The sequence below is a fragment of the Phalacrocorax carbo genome, chromosome 13 (assembly GCF_963921805.1).
Source record: "Phalacrocorax carbo chromosome 13, bPhaCar2.1, whole genome shotgun sequence".
Lineage (NCBI taxonomy): Eukaryota > Metazoa > Chordata > Aves > Suliformes > Phalacrocoracidae > Phalacrocorax > Phalacrocorax carbo.
In genome coordinates, this window is record NC_087525.1 from 4,467,706 (window position 1) to 4,480,348 (window position 12,643).

Below are 12,643 nucleotides of genomic sequence, written 5' to 3' on the forward strand. Positions count from 1 at the left end.
TAAAATACCTAAAATTAGCCTCCTGAGCAGTGAATCCTCCCTTTGATCTAGATGCCAAGGTGCACGTGACCCAGGCATGCCTTTTTCATTTTCCCTTCCCGCTGCCATCCCATTCCTGAGCCGCTGGGCACGGCCCCAGGAGCTGACGTGCCTACCCACAGCCCCAGAAAAAATAGCAACCCTCTACCAGGTTTGCTGGGGTCCCTCCCTCGGTTCAAAAATCAGCCTCCAAGTTTACATTTTGGGACTGTCCTGTCTGAGCAAGGGCTAATAAATATGATGTTCCCCTACTGCTGCAGGAACCGTTTGGGATGGGGACTCCTGGGCGTCGCTCTGTCCTGGGGGAGCAATACTTATTACTCCAAATCCCGGTCACTGATGACACCCAGTCGCATTTATTTTTGAGGTGTCTCACTTCCTTCACCGCTCCCTTGTTGTCCAAAAAAGCCCCTTTCAGATGTGGTGCTCAGGCATAAAACCACGGCTACTTTGCCCCCTGCTCCTTCTCAGAGGCAGGAGCATTTGCCATTGCCCTTATCCTCATAAAAAGGAGATGCCAAAGAAGAAGTTAAGGTGTTTTCAAAGACAGAGTTGAAACAGCAACACAAGCCTTCCAGGGATTTTTGATGTCGAAATCATCACTGGTCTGCAGCAGCTGCTGCTCTACCGTAGCGTCTCCTCTGCCCCCGCACCCCCTCCTAGCTCTGCCGCCAGTGCCAGTTTGGGCACCGGATTTAGGGAATGCAGGCCAGGACGCTGCATCCAGGATCCAGGTGTCTTCATATTCATTGGTAGAAGATAAAACCACGCCAGGGAGTGTTTCCACATGGAAATTTCCCCATATGGAAATGTGGAAATGTGCTGCACATGTGATTTCCTTTCCTTCCCCCTTTCCTTTCCCTTTCCTTTTCCCTTTTCCCTTTCCTTTTCCCTTTCCTTTTCTCTTTTCCTTTCCCTTTTCCCTCTCCCAACTCTCTTCCTCCCTTGCCTCTCTCTCCTCTCATGATGCTTTTCCCCACCCAGGTTCCATGTCCGTGCATTCCCGGCCCCTTCAATTCAGGAAGGAGCGCTGCGGCCAGTATGAAGGACGTGCTGCCATGGCAGCAGCGGGGCACAGATATCTCTTCTATCTTGATGAAGGAGAGGTTTTCCTACCTGCAGGCATCATCCCGAGCCCTTCGATGCCCTCCCCAGTATGTGAGAAGTTTGTGGTGGTGGGAGGTGTCAAGCTGGCAGCTCAGTGGAAATATTTCCCCTAGTGTTTTGTAAATAGTATAGTCAATGGGAAAAACAAACCCTCCCATGAAGATTTTGTTTGTAAATGCAATACCTGGGGAGGAAACCCAGGCATAATGGGAGGACAGGGTTCATACTGCCCAGCCAGGCTCCGGGCACAGCTGGGAGGGTGAGGGACAGTTGTAACAGGCCGTGATTTCTATTTAATTGCGGCTCTCCTGCGGGTCTGGGGCCAAGCAACTGTTCTGGACCCCGCAGAATGACCAGCTCACAAGGCACTTTTCTCATGAGATAATCCCTTTGATTTTTAAAGTGAATTATAATTAGAAACACACAGAAATGCTCAACCAGATATGCCAGGGGGGAAATCCAAACACATGAGCAAGCAATGCAGTTCCTACACTGCTAAAGAACTTGCAGTTTAAGCGATAAGCATCTGAAAAATCAAATTTTATCCATTTCTACAGTGATGGAAGAGCTCCCTTTTTCTTCTTGTGCTGGATTTCACAGAACATTTTTCAGTGCCAAGGGACCTCTGTCACCTGTCTGCTCCAGGTGGGGACGGGAAGCCCCTCCAGTGTGCGAAGCATTTGCCTGGAGGGACAGAATTACCTATTGCAGAAATGAAACTGGAGAGATTCAATAGGGTATGGAGGAAACGGCCAAGGGCTTTCAGCAACCTCAGACTGTATAGAGGGCTGCCTTAGCCCCCAGACATTTTACACTGGTGCCTTAAACCTGCATATACATACCTCAGAGCCCACATATAGGCCTTTTCAGGCCCTGTTTATACAGACTGCTCAGACCCTCTATATATACTGCTGAGACCCCTTTCAGGACATATACATAATGCCCCAAGACCTTGTATACAAACCGCTCACACCCTATATACAGGCCCTTCAGGACCTACAGACATACTTCTCATATCCTATACACAGCCTTTCAGGACCTATATACATGGGGTCTCAAGACCCTGTATACAGTACTTTCAGAACTTATATATAAGCTCCTAAGACTCCATATACAGGTCATTCAGGCTTTACATGCAGCTCCCTCAGACCTTATATACAAGACCTACAGAAACACTCTTCATACAGTATATGCACACACTTCAGGACATGTGCATAAGGTCCCCAAGACCCTACACACAGGGCTTTCAGGACCTGTATATAGGACCCTGAGACCCTACACACGGGCCCTCCAGGACACGTATAAACGCCCCACGTTCCCTACACGGCTCCCGGCCACCACGGCCAGCCCCGCCCCGCCGGACTCAGGCCACGCCCCTCCACACAAACACCGCCCATTCTGCGCAGGCCCCGCCCCGCCCCCGCCAGGCCCCGCCCCGCCCCTCCCAGCGTGCCCCGCCCGCGGAAGCGCGGCCCTGGGGGGCGGGGCCTGCGTGCGCTCCGGCGGGACGGCGGGGCCCGGGTGAGCGTCCTGTCCCTTCCCTTCCCTACCCGCGCCCCGGCGGGAGTCGGCTGTGGGTAGCTGGGCGGGTGGTCGCCGCGAAACGGGCTGAGGGGGGATCCCGGGCCCGGGGGCTGAGGGGGCCCAGGGGCTGGGAGGGGAGCCCGGGCTCGGGGGGCTGAGTGGGGGAGCCCAGGCTGAGAGGGGCTGAGGGGGTGGCCCAGGCCGGGGGGCTGAGGGGGCTCAGGGGCTGAGGGGGAGCTGTTGCCTAGAGAACCCAGGCTTTCCGGGTCACACAGGGCTCAGGGTGCCACGTTATGGCTTCTCCATCCCCGAGGCTCCTGCAGGAGCACTGTAATTTCTTCCCTCTGAAATAAGCCTTCGGGTCTGTGCCTGTGCTACAGCGTTCAGGTGGTCCTGTTGGGGTAAACTGCAGGAGAAGGAAGGATCCCCCTCGGCGTGCCTGGGCCAAGGGGGGCCCGCAAGGAGTGTTTTGGGGAGCTCCCGCCCAGCGCGAGGAGTTGGGTCTCTGCTCCCCGGTTCTGGTTTGCTGTTGTGGCTGTAGGGGATTGCTTGCGGCATGGCCAGGGCTGGGTGAATTATTGCTCTATGGTGTAGCTAAGGTCAATGCAATTTCCGTTAGTAGTGGTTTGTTAAACAGCCTTAACTTCACTGAACGGCCAAACTGTATTTGATGTGCAGTTTGCCTTTGGGAAAATCTTTAGGGGGAATTTAGGTTGATAAAATGCTGAGAGCATAGAAAGGCCTGATCTTTATCATGACATGATTTACATGTACAGTATTTGCCTTCAGTTTAATGAGCCGCTTGGGAAAGGCGCGAAGTCTGAGGCTGTTTAGTGGGGTGGGCAGGTCAAGCAAGGCAGGACTTGGTTTTGCAGCTGCTTCTTCTAGAAACTTAAGTGCCAGTTCAGACTTGAGTTAAAGTAAAGGCCTGCCTGTTTGTTTGGGTTTTTGTGTTGCTTTTTTTTTTTTATCAGCTGCGTGACCATTTTTTCCCTCATCATTTGGCGGGCGGCCTGAGATGCGAGTACTGAGGTCGATACGTGTGAGCACCAATACACAGGCCACAACTGCCAGAAGGGAGACCTTGTGCAGCACGTTGCTGGCAGCAGAGAGTTATAATCTTTATTCTGTTTCTTTCTTTTTTTTAGAGCACAGCCCTGCAATTGCTGAGAAATAATTCCTAGCGTTCTTTGTGACTGCCTGACCCACAACCTGGGAGCAAATACGCTTGCGCTACAGGTAAGGATGGTGTTGCTGCCTGCTAGGGTGTGCAACTCACAGCAGGCTGTGGCCCTGCTCTCAGGTACTTTTAATTCTGCAGAACTAATCATCTGGCTCATGTTTACCCTTAAATCTGCCCTGTTTGGAATTATTCTTGTCCTGAAGTGTTCAGCCAAGATTTTTCCTAAAGCTGTAGGAAAATAGGTTGCCTTTTTGCGGTGTGAAAAGTTGTGCTGACTTTTCTGTTGGAAGGCTCAGGCAGCACTATGTGAAGGAGGAGTGAAGCAGGCATGGGAGCGAGCTGTGGAAGAAGGCTGCTGCCTGGAGCTTCTCATCAAGGCGTTCTTAGTTGTGCCACTTTTTGTAAAATATAAAAAAAAACCTAAACCCCATCACTTCCTATGCGCTCAGTAAAAATGTATTTGAGCATAGGGAGGTATTTTAAAAAGAACCAAACCCAACCAAAATTTACTAAAGATGCTTAAACCGTGTGTACTTGTCCTTCTGGAGCAACAAAGCATTTCTCGCCAGCCCAAGGGTGTGAGGGAAATGTGTTCTACCGTCGTCACTGCCTGCTTATCTGGGACTCTGGAGGGGGTTGTGGTGGCTACCAGTTTCGGGCAGCAGCTTCTTTAGCCAATGTAGCTGCTGCCAGAAGAGGGCATGGAAGGTCCTGTGGTGTATAACCAAACTCTTAAACTTTCTGGTATTTACTGGTATGTTAGAAGGAATATAATGTCCATGCTCAACAGTATATCTTAAGCTCATGTAACCCCTGTTCTTTGTTTACTTGTGGAAATGGCTTGTTCTCCAAATGATCCATTTTCTGCAAAAACTTTTGCAATATTCAATATGCTTAGTGCACTGAGTTGAGATTTCCTGTTCTGGAGGAAAAAGAATGATGTGCCTCGCTTACATCATTAATGTCTGTTTACTGGGGGCTCTCTGGAGCTTGTCGTGCCTTGTTAGTAACTCCTCTGTATAGGTTCCTCTTGTGCCTCTTGGCTGAGAGGGCAGGTTGAAGGTAAGCTTGAGGTGGTGTTGTCAGAGGAGAGATTGTACCGTTGTCCTCGGGCAGTTTAACAGGACAAACCGCAAGACTTGTAAATCATTTGAAGTCTCAGAAGGGCTTCGAAGCTGTATCCTGTAAGTGTTACATTTTTCAGGTGATATTTGTGGGAGCCATCAGCTGTGCTTAGATCTAGAATGTGGAAACAACTGGGTTAGCATTTCTTGAGCAAAGTAACAGTTCTGTCAGTCACATTAGGTTTATTATAAAACCATATTGCTGCGTGCTCCTCCATATGCTGCAGTAACATTCTTTGAAATGGACTCAGGTGGGATATAGAATTACTTGTTTTATTCTTCCCAGGTTTCCAGTGGCCTTGCTGGTGCACAGTATTTTAACACAGCGCAGGGCAGTAGGGCTGAGGATGCTTGTGTACAACAAGAGAAAAACCATACTTGTTAATTCTCCCGATGCTGCCTGTTCCTGCTGGGATCTTGCAGGGGTGTTAGTGAAAACGTGCCTTGGTGTAGATGTGATTTTAGGCAGAATGATGCAGTTTGGGAGAGTTCAGTAGGAAACAGTTACCTGGGGTCTTTGAGTATGGTAGCCAGTGTTGTATGCCATTGACAAGAATATTATTACTTGTTTTTTTCAAACAGAATAGTTTTAGGAAGGGTGTGTTGCAGATAGCATGGCTGCCTCTTGATGAGGAGGATGGCTGTATCTTTTTAGGGTGATGTGTTTGACATTTTTCATAAGAAATGCAAGGACTCATACCTGAGTCAAAATGCACTTTGTCTGCCTAAGCATGTACCATCCAAGAGTCTTTGGCAGGCTTGCCCCTTAGTGAAATGTTTAAGATACTGTAAAGCAGAAAAAATAGACCGCTTGACTGCTCAGATCACGCGTTCTTTTACTGCGGCTTCTGGAGTGTTATCTGCAAAGTCGTTGGCTAGTAAATTCTGGGTTACCTTTGCCTGCTACCTTGTCTGAGTGCAGTGACTATTTTTTCCCCCAAGAAACCTGTCATGGAGTTTTCTTTCACGCATTCTGGATTTAACCTGTGTGGAGAGCAGCTTTTAATTGTGGTCCCACCATCGCTTGGAGCTGCAGGTACTGCTGTGTGAAGAGATCCTCTTGTCTGGGGTGGCACTACTGTGGATATGAGGCAGGAGAAGGTAAAGTGGACCAAAGCGCTGATCCTTGTAACTGGGAATTCTGAATAGCCAGGTGTGTGGGAATACACAGCCAGAGGCAGGTCAGCTACTCATGCTGGTTTATAATAGCCATGAATGTGTGTGGCCTTAAACGCTTTGCATCAACAGCCTTTGATTCATTACAGGGTTTCCTTTCTGTCCCTGCAGCCTGTGATGGCTTGTCACCCTTCCTCTACCTGCCACAAAACAAGTCAGTGGCTTAAAGTAATGGATTTCAGATTTTTTTAAAAAATAGAAAACAGTTGGCTTCTCTGCTGTGGGGGTTTCTTTTAAGTCTCCAGGGTCCCTGAATCTCAGATTATTGGGTTTTTCTGTTACTGTTAGAGTTCACAGCTCTTTGAAATGAAACCCAAGATCCTCATGCAGACAGCAAGAAAGATGATGATTTGAGATGAGCAACGCTGCAGCTGACCTGTGCGTGAAACATGAGACCTGTGAATCCGTGCAGCTTGATAATTTTGTGGTGCGTCGATCTGCGATGCAGACAAAGCCAGTCTGTGGCAACATGGAAATGAGACCTAGTATCTGTGTAGACTAGTTGTGTTATGTACCACCACTTTAACATCTGTGTTTTCATTAGTTTGATGCAAACTTTCCATCTCTGGCATTTTTGCTTCAGAAGCTAGAAGAGTAGTTGTATTTTTTTTTTGCTGAAAATCTTAGTTGTGATACAAACACAAGGAAGATCTGCAAGAATTGATGCCTGCCTTATGCCAGTCGACGTTAAAGAGTACAGGATTGCCAGTGTATTACGTGCTGTGTGTGCAGCTGCCTGGTGTGTGCACCAGGTGTATGCTCACTGTATAGTGGAGTTGCCCAGAGTTTGCCTCAGCCTTTGTTAATTTAAACCCTAATAGCACTGGTATATGGAGGTGTCTCTCTACACCTCTTCTTACAGCCTCTAACTATCGGTTGCTATTCCCATTAATATAATCCCCTTTTTCCCCTGTTGGCTGAAATTTTGATGGGCTGCAAAGTAAAACTCTTATCTGCTGATGGATAGTTTGTGTTTTGGTTTCATGGCTACAGGGAGGGAGGTGGTGGGTGGTAGCGGTCAGGCACAGTGACTCATCTGGCCCTCTGCTCAGTGGGGTGTGTGCTCCAGATCAGCAGGCGAGCACAGGCGTGCTATCTGCCTGGACACCTTGGATGGAGCCAAGTATTTGTTGCCAGCTTGTTCATGCTGAAAGCGAGCTCCTCAGGTCATGTTCTAAAACCACAAGGCACTATCCAGACTTATCTGTATCCTTTTTTCTCTCTGTAGTTCAACTTAATCCAATGATGTATTGCTGGAAAAGCAGCTGCAGTGGTTCAGACTTGCATTTCCTTTTTTTGGGGGAACCAGCGGTCTTCTCTTGAACTCCCAAGAAATCACCATCTGGTAAATGAAACACAGATGCTGTAACTTTTTTGTTTGTTTCAGTAAGATTTTTATTTAAAATTTCTTTGGATATGTGCTGTCAAAGTGCGGCTCTTTGGGCAGGAGAGGCATGTTCTAAAAAAGCAAGTGGCGGTGGCAGGTGATGTTTCTGTTCAAAAGACAGAATGGGAAAGGGGGAAATTGCTGTAAGGTGTTATTCAAATTCAGGTTCTCAGTGGGTTCGCGAATCTTTTTCCTCCTTGTTGGAGAGGAGAAGAGGAACAGATTTCACCGTGTTAAATTCTGAGATGATTCTCCTCTTCTTTGGAGGTAGACACCTCCAAAAAGAAACTTGTCTCTTTCTGGAGCTGGATGTGTATCTGCAGGTAACTCAAGCCTGTTGAACTGTCACCTTCACAGCCTAGTGAGGCTTTTGCTTTCTCCTCGGACTACTTATATTTTTCTCTTCTAGCGTTGTTTTCTTGTGAAACACATGTTTATTAAGAATGTACACCAGCTTTCTTGGAGCCAAGTAAGCCATAAGCACCTCTTAAATCTACTTCGTTTGTTTGTTCCTGTAAGGTACACTCAGGTGGGTGGCTGTTGGCTGGAGAAAGGTCAGGAGCTTCAAGAAGGGTCTTTCCACTTAGTGTGAAATTTAGGAATTCTCAGGAGAATCACATCCCACGGATACAGGTTGTGCAAGGGAGGTTAAATCACTCAGGCCGTTAAGCAGCTGTATTCCTGCTGTATTCAAGTTTCTACAGAAAAAGGCAGAAGTATTATGGCTTCTACCCCTCTGCCAACAGTTCTCTGGCAAACCTTTTCTCCTCAAATTGATGTCATTTTTTTCCTCCTGCGAAAATGCCTCTTCTCTGGTGTGCCTGCTCTTGAGGCTGGTTTGCAGAGACAGCGTGATTGTTTGGTAATAGTGGTTGGAAGAAGAAAACTTCACATTGGACTGATTAAGGTAGAAGTAGCTCATGAAACAGGCTCGTTATCCTTAATAAGCGGTGAGATAAGTTGTTTTGTTTGGTTTTTGTTTTTACAGTTCCACTGGTTACTGACTGGCTTCTGTGGAGATGTTTCTAGGGAGTTTGTCAGTGCTGGGGTTTACTGAAAAATTTTCTAGGTAGAAAAGCCCAAGGAGCAGGCTGCATTTTGGGGGGGAGGAATGGGGAAAGGAAAACTTTAACCAGGAAAAAAACAGCCTTTAGCATTCATTTCTGTGGAAGATCACAGCTTACCCCTAAAACCCTACTGTGCATTGCTGGAGATTGACTGTCTGAAGTAGCAAGCAAATATTTTATCCTTGCTGAAGGTGCTATTTTCAGTGGTGCTGCAACAGATGTAACTGGTTTATTTTGTTTGAGTACTCTCATTTTTCATTTGTTTCTCAAAAGCTGCAGTTTGTGGTCTCTGCATCCACTCACAAATCCTCTAGCAACTCAACTAGCAGGTTAGACTTGGGGTTCTGTTGAGCTTGCCAGGCCATGCTGCTTCTGCCATTTTAGTTGGCCCCAAAGTATCCTAAACAGACACTAAATGTTTGAAGGTGTGTGGGCAAACATCTTTTCCTGTTGAGTAAGCACTCCTGTCTCCCTTTCAAGGGAAGACCTAGACCAAGCTAGCTACTGACCTACATCCTTATAAATAATCTGGTTGCAATTACTAATAGTGCTTTATTAAAGCTAAAACAAAAGTCTTGTGTGTGTCTTCACAACGCATCTTCTCTACTTAGCACTAAAGATCAGTAAAATTATTTTCAGTCTTGTGGGTTTTAATCTAGGCTCTGTGCAGCAGTGTTTGGGCTTTGTGGCTCTTCTCTGGCCAGTTTGCTGGAGTCTGAGGTGAAGCTCCTGTGGCAGCAGTCTCGGTAGAAATAAATCGGCATGGGTGACTTGTACAGCCCGAGGAGAGATGGGTAATTCTTCTGTCCAGTACTTGCTATCTCAGGATGATCTGCAGTGCCTAGCAGACTATTTTTTTTCATGCAGGGAGAGCCCAGGTGTGGTTATGTGGTGCTTAAAAATAGGGGAGGAATTAAAGTAACTGATAGTTACAGAGAAAACCTACATTTTCTTTAATTTGAACATAGCTAATAGTGAGGATGTATGCATTAAATTGAGGAGAAGACCATCTGTGTGTAAAAGTGGTAGTTTAACAAGTTCAATTACAGCTAGCCATGGTTTTGCTGGTTTATTTTCACTTTGTGTCTTACGATGCTAAATGATCAATTTGGCTGAATAAAGCAACTTGAGATGAGGATGGCATAAATAATGGAGTCTTAATGGATATCATCCCAGTAAATCGTTACACTAAATAAGCCACGTTAATGGCAAGGTGATTGCAGAACACCAAAACGTGTCGGTACTGCAATATTAGACTGAATTTTTAAACGTGTTACGAAATACAGCAGTGTGGCTATAATAGCAGCTGCTTTCAGAGCAGAGCAAAGGTTAATATGAAATCCTGACTCTGTGGGGGACAGCACAGATCAGCCCCAGGGGCAGGACAGGTGATGGTTTTGTGTAGTTACAGAGCTGCAGAGTTGGGAAGCGTGCATTTTCAGGGCTGAGGATTTTAGGAAGAGGCGAATCCTTACTGCAGTGACAGTTAAAAAGAAATTGTCAGGCTATGGCTTAGGTTTCTGCTAAAGACCTGGCAGCCTGTTATCGATTGATGCTTTGTAGACTCTCCATCAATTTGAATTGTACTCCGAAACAAATGTGGTTTCCCTCTCTAGTGAAATTAATGTGATCAAACATTGCCCCAACCTCATACCTGAGAAGAAATTACTTTTGCTGCTAGATTCCATTTTCATTCTCAAAACTGATTTATGCATCTTAGTAAGCTAATAACTTTGGTAATGTGAGTAATCCTTTATCTGAAAATGGCACTGGGTAAGGTGAAAGTTTGGAGTTACGGGAGGGGAAAAGAGCAGGAGCAGTTCAGGCTCTTGGGGATGGGGGAAGGAATGGATCCAGAGACCTCGGTAGCTGCAATCCACCCGCAGGCACTCTTTGTAGGAATTACCCCTGTACAAATCTCTCTTACTGGTACCAGTTTGTAAATGGAAAGTATGGAGAACTTTGGGGGGGAGAAGTCAAAATTAACAACTTAATTTTGGTGGAGGCAGGTTTGATGCTAAGAGGTTGTTTTCCCTCCAGTTTATGTATCTCAGATTATTTTTAAGTATCCTTATATTAGTGTTGAGAGTGAAACTTCTTTCCTGACAGTTTTTCTCTTTCCCTTGTCTTGACTTTTCCTTCCCATTGAATTTATTTGTTGTGCATTTTTCCCCATTGCAGTTTTTCCTTCCTCTTTTCCCAATAACCCACTTGAGAAGACAGAGACAGGAGAGCTGGGAGCTGAGACCCGCACTCTTGCGGCTGGCTCTCTGCTTCAGGGCACCCCACGCTTTCTGGAGTTGATGTCGCTGGCTTCACTGAGGTGTGACTGACAGTCAGGGGCTGAGGTGGAGAGAGGTGAGGAATTTTCCTACACCGGCTGCTGGGTCAGGATGTCTTGGTGCGCTCTGGCAATGTCAAACTTTGCCTTTTAATAAATGTACGGCTCCAGAAAGCTCTTTCAGTTCTTACTGACTCCATTTCAGCCAGTCCTTGCAGAATTCTTTATGCCTAAGCAATGCCTCTTAAATTCAGATCTTTTTTTAGAAGATCTGACTACATAATAAAATTTTTCATTTAAATTTACAATTGACATTCCACACTAATGCGTGAGCTTACCATGTCCTAGTAAAATTCTTCAAATAAGATGTTCCTGTGAACCCTTCTCTGATTAAAATTTAAACACCCATCAGCTTATTCAGTTACTGTTCTGCCTCTTGTGTGCTTGTGCCACCGAGGCCAGCTTCGACATCAAAAAGCTGCTTTAAGTGGGTTTCATCTTAAAAACTGAGGCAGTTCTGGATTGCCAAACAGGACTACAAAAAGTTCAGTGCTGGGGGGTACCCAAGTGCAAAGAATTCCCTTTTGCCTGGGTTGAGTTGCTTAGTGCTTTGTCTCTTGAAACCATCAGCTAATTGGGCGCTGGGAAAATGGGAGCAAGTCTTTTTGTTCTTTCTCTTTTGGTATCTGAAAAAGGATGCAAGAGAGATGGGATCTGTCAATTCTTATGTTCACTGAAAAATCAACGGCTGGACTGCTGATGCTTTGGACATGGCAGGGGAAAAGCAGAGAACCTGTCTGAAATCCCCTGCAAAAAAGGGTTACTGGACAGAAGGTGGTTGTTTGGGGAAACAAAATGTCTGCGTCAAGCACGGACATTTATAGCTGTTGAAATAATTCTGCATTTCTTCTTTTAAAGTGGTCTGGATGTTCTTGGTTTGAATGGTGCCCGTTTGCCTCGGATCGGAAGTACTACTTTCCTACAGAGTTTGTGGGTTTCCTGGATGTTGAAGACACTAAAATGCTTAATGTTAAATTAGAAATATACGAGGCTTTATGCTGTTCCCACTTGCCGGTGACGTGTACCCATAGAGCAGGGCCCTGAGCGCTTACCTGATGGCGGGTGAGAGCTGCTGCAGCAACTTAAACCACAGAGCTGGGGCACAAAAACGTGGTGCCTACGTGGACAGAGAGACCCAGGTGCCAGGATGGGTTGTCAGATCTCTTTTGGCAAGGAGACTGGGGTGAGGTGGATTTTTTTTGTTGGGGTTTTTTAGTTTTTTTTATGAAAGTTTGGGCTCTATGGAATGGGTTTTGGTGTAGCAGACAGTAAACAAAACTTTGTTCTTAAATCTTCAAGTCTGCCAGTTGACTTTTCTGCTTAAGAAAAATAATACCTATGTCTGTGGCACAAATAAAAGCAGATATGTCATGCTTTTCTGGGAGAAAAAAAAAAGTCTTTCTTTTGTCCAAGGATATTAATTCAACTTCTGAAAGTAACTGTAGAGCTGATCTGAGCAAGAACTTAAGCTGAGACTGGCTTGTCTCTTAGAAACAAAAATACGATCTACAGATTCCTTGTAGCAGTGTTGCTAGAACATCATGGTAACTTCTTATATTTGATCCTTATTTTCAGTATTTTGGAGTTGAGTTTTTTTTCTGAGCTACTTTGTTGTATCTTGTAAAAGAAAAATCTATATTGCATTAAATCATGCAAGAATTGAGGTTGCTTCTTATTGTAAGCTGTGATCACACC

The 12,643-nt window shown here is 46.0% G+C and overlaps 1 protein-coding gene across 3 annotated transcripts in view; it reads left to right on the top strand.

Moving 5' to 3' along the window:
* Window positions 1–2,566: 2,566 nt before the first annotated feature.
* Window positions 2,567–12,643, top strand: part of MICU1 (mitochondrial calcium uptake 1) — a 110,776-nt gene continuing 100,699 nt past the window's right edge. For 2 of the 3 annotated variants that reach the window (XM_064464602.1, XM_064464604.1), the window contains exons 1-2: window positions 2,567–2,667; window positions 3,819–3,909. The gene's annotated coding sequence lies outside the window, so the exon portion shown is untranslated. Of the gene's footprint in view, window positions 2,668–3,818; window positions 3,910–7,381; window positions 7,499–12,643 lie in introns of all 3 variants that reach the window. The other variant, XM_064464603.1, reaches the window with a different exon arrangement.